The sequence below is a fragment of the Setaria viridis genome, chromosome 1 (genome assembly GCF_005286985.2).
Source record: "Setaria viridis chromosome 1, Setaria_viridis_v4.0, whole genome shotgun sequence".
NCBI classification, from domain to species: domain Eukaryota; kingdom Viridiplantae; phylum Streptophyta; class Magnoliopsida; order Poales; family Poaceae; genus Setaria; species Setaria viridis.
Window position 1 is genome coordinate 9741836 of NC_048263.2, and position 4444 is coordinate 9746279.

General features: G+C 48.4%; 1 pseudogene; it reads right to left on the bottom strand.

The window, feature by feature from the left end:
* Positions 1–482: 482 nt before the first annotated feature.
* Positions 483–2047, bottom strand: LOC117833649 (uncharacterized; annotated as a pseudogene).
* Between the last annotated feature and the right edge of the window lie 2397 nt (positions 2048–4444).

Here is a 4444-nt window from a genome sequence, read left to right on the forward strand (position 1 = left end):
CCTTGCTCTCCATGGCTGGAGAAGACGATTGCACTTGCACCACAAGGTTGCTGGTCTGGTACAGGGATGGCGAACATGGCTGAAGCGTGGAGAGGACGCATAGTGGGATGGTGCAAAAGAAGAGACCATGGATGAGCTACATAATCTAATCAATCACTTTATTGGATCGAAATTACCTTTGCATTTTTCTATCTAGATTTGTGCATTCCATTTCTGATCAATTAAGCAGTTCCCAATTTCAGAAAAACAAACTTATGAAACATTGCCAATTTGGTGCATAACTTCAAGTAGTCGTTGTCAATAAGTATCAGCGCAAAAAGAAAAAGAAGTAGATTATTTCATTTTTCCTACCGAAGGCAATAACCCAGCAGGTCTCAAAATAGTTTATCTTTAATAAAGAACAGCTAAAATAAATCACTAGCACTGTAGTAATCATATACTTCCTTCATACTCACAAAGGAAGTCGTTTTGGACAGCGACACGGTCTCCAAAGTATTACTTTGACTCTTTGTTTTTATAAAAATATTTATCAAAAAGTGATATATGTATATTTTTATGAAAGTATTTTTCAAGACAAATCTATTTATATAGCTTTCACATTTCCAAACTCAACAACTTAAAAGTTATTCGTGATTTATATTCCCAATGTTTGACCCAAGTCTTGTCCAAAATGACTTTCATTGCGAGTACGGAGGTATTTAGTAGTACACTTATAAAACACTTCCAAATTAAAACACCATTTGTTTGTTTTAATGAAGGGAGTAGCTAGCTAGCCAGCCGTACGTTTGTCAGGAGAATTAATTAGTTGAAGCGAGCTGCGATGGACGCAAGGAGTGCGGTGGGGTCCATCTCGTACCCATACAGGCTCCTCCAGGAGTTGCACTCGACGCCGTCGGCCAGCTTGTCGACCGACCCTGTCGCGAGGTTCACCGCGAAGGCGCCGCTGGTGCTGCAGCCTTCCCCGATCGTGAAGAAGAGCGTGCCGCTCTTCTCGCCGAGCCACCGCATCTTGAGCTCGAACTTCGACAACATCGGCACCGTAAGCTGGGTCAGGACGCTGGTTTCGCCCCGCTCCCACTCGGCACCCGCCGCCGCGCTCACGTCCAAGGTCTCGACGCCGAAGCTGAGGAGCTCGCCCCCCATCAAGCCGGCGCTGACGTAGCTCAGCCTCCCGTCCGGCGTCGTGCCGAGCAGCCTCCAGTCCGGTAAAGTGTCCCGTATCGTGTAGGGCACGACATGCACGTCCATGACCGCCGCGGCGGCGCCGCCGTCTAGCCGCACGGCCAGAGCTGCGGCGACCATGATGGGCCAGTACACCACTCCACGGAGCACGACGGCGGGGCCTAGTCGCTGAAGCACGTGGCCGCTAATCTGGGTGCCGGGCTTCCTGAATTCCGGGCCCCAGCCGCCGCCGCCGCCAGCGTCGTCGGAGGTGTAGCACCGAAGAGCCGTGAAGCTGCGGCGGTTGTAGACTAGGACAAGGCTGAAGAAGGACGATCCCTGTTGTGCGTCGTTGTCGAGGTCGTCAGCGGTGAGTACCGCGCACATGTAGTCGTGCCCGGGGAAGTCGTCGCCGGCGAGGGGCGGGACGAGGGCCACGTCCCCCGTCATCGGGTTGCACACGCTGAGGGCGACGCCATCGGCACGGGTCTTCCTCCGGAGCTCAAAGACGACGCGGCCGCCGCGGGACGCCACCGGGCGCGCGTAGTGGAAGAGGCCGCCGCCGTCACCGCCCTCAGGAAGGCCCGGGAACGGCGAGCCTAGGAGGACGGAGGCGGACGGCGTCGGGACGAAGCACGGGTCCGTCTGCGCCTGGGCAGCCAGCTGCCTCCGCCTGGTGCTGCTGAGGTCATGCTGCCCCCCGTGGAAGAAGCCGAGGGCGAGGTGGGGGAGGAACCGATCGGGTGGCGGCAGAGCGCGGAGGATGGCGGCCTCGCGCGCGGCCACGATGCGTCCCCAGCGCCTGCACACGGCGGCGCAGCGGGCGACGTCGCCGGCGTCCGAGAACACCAGAGAAGATTGCGTCGAAGAGCAGGTCGTCGGGCATGGTGGCCAGAGGATCAACGGCGCGCCTGCTGCTGCCTTTTCGGTTTCTTGGTGGGCGGCGACAACGGGACAGCCACCCTTTCGTGCTGTGCGGCGGCGCGGCGGCGCGGCGCGGTGGAGCCATCGATGGATCGGATCTCCCGGCGCCCCCGGATCGAGGTATACGAAGCTAGGAAAAAGGAACAGATGCAATGCACGAAAGGTGGGCGGCATCGCGAGTTTATAGGCCAGCATACGCGGTTGGTGCGTTCCGATCGGATTTGGACACCGTCTCGAAATCGGTCGAAAAAGAAACTTTCCATCTTCTTCTTCTATCTATACAGTATCTACCTACATCTACATCTATCCATACACTATAAAGAATATTCTGTTGTTAGAGTTATCATATCACTTCGATCTCTGAAAAAGTGAGTGGGCAGTTAACTAGGCCTTTTTTAGTTCCCAATTTGGAAGTGGCAAAATTGGCATTTTACCATAAATGCGCAACTGTAGCGTTTCGTTTGTATTTGTGAATTATTGTCCAAATATTGACTAATTAGGCTCAAAAGATTCGTCTCGTAAAGTACAACAAAACTGTGCAATTAGTTTTTGATTTCGTCTAAATTTAGTACTCCATGCATGTACCGCAAGTTTGATGTGATGGGGAATCTTCTTTTTGCATAGTGTCAAAGTTGGGAGTTTGGATGTAACTAAACATGGCCCTGGTTTCTATCATTTCCCATGTATATCATGCATGCGTCGTCGTCAGCAGGACACTGTTTTCGGCTTCAGAACAGCAATTCTGATCCTATAAGGGAAAATAACCAATTTTTTTTTACCAGTGAATGAAAGTGCAATTCTCCACAAGTGAGAGTTTCAGACTGAATCCACAACGAAGATCGCCGCGGTGTCAGACGGACCGACGACGACACAGCTGGCCCGGACCTGAATGGGAAGCTTCGTTCGGCGGTGCAGCAATGACGTCTCGTCAGATAGATATATGTACGTGCCATGTATGTATACGATACGGTATTACCCTAGCCTGTCATAAGCATCGAATGTAAACCACCTGATGGGCCTGACGAAATGCCAGCCGCTAAACTGGAAGTGAATCATTTTTGCAATACTTCTGTACCTATTTTTGTGAATTTGATCTTTGGACAGTTCACTCGGTACACTGTATAGTACACTGTCCAATTGTCCAAAGTAGTGTTCAGCTTCATAAAAATATCCTTTTTTATGACAATCCGAATGGGACTGCACATTTATGCAAATAAATAAATTTATAAGTTAAAATATAAATTGAGAAATTTTAGAGTGCTTGATAAAAATAAGAGCCGTTCATAAGAGAAACATTTTACTTTATATTTAACTAATTTATTAAATAAATATTATTGGTTAGCAATATGGCGACGTGGAAATCAACAACCTGGAGCTGACCCAGCGATGAGCTGCAAAGACATCCCAATGCAACGCAAGAGCAGGCGCATGAACTTATACATGGGAGACGTGAATGAACATGCATGCACGCATTGTGTTATCATCATCATCATCATCATCATGTCCCCGTGTAAACATGCAGCTCGGCTCAGTTCGGCCTGGCTCGTTAGGCTAACGAGCCGGCTTGGCTCAGCTCGTAAACAAAACGAGCAAAAAGGCCGGCTCAGCTCGACTTGTTAGCAACTCGAGCCAGCTTGTTAGGCTCGCGAGCAAGATGTAAATTTAATATTACCATCTCAGTATATATAAAAAATAAAAAAATAGTAATTATAAAATCATAAACTTCAAAATCCACCATGCATGGCTTGTGTCGGCTCCCTATATTAGGACTTTAGCCTTCTAGCTCGTTTGGCTCATGAGCAGCTCGTTAACTAAACGAGCAAAATTAGCCGCTCGGCTCATTAAAAAATTCACCGAGCCGAGCCACCGACAACTCGAGCCAACTCGCGAGTTCTTGGCTTGGCATCCAGCCCTACCCGTGTACGTCCATGAAGGCCCAAGCAACTGTTAGCTGGCTTCTTTTTTACTTCTCTTCAATACTTTCACCTTTGAGAATATATGATCAACTCATATGGTCATATATATTCATATATGATTGTGTTGTTGTAAAAGTTAAAACATGAACAAATAATATTATCAAGCACTTTTACAAGAAATTTCACCACTCTTCTCATGAAGAGGTGGTACAGATAATTAGTGTGGATTGTTAAAAGTGTGCATTTTAATAGTGACGTAGATGCTTTTGATTTGGCAATGTTAAAGCTCGGAGTGTGTTACGTAGATGCTTTTACGTGGTCAAACTTGTCTTTGCACCAGCACTATGGAATATTATTGTTGCAATGTTGCTACCAAAATTCATATTTTCCCGTGGCTGGTGTCCCATGCATATATAATAGGATTATATGACAATCTGGCTAAA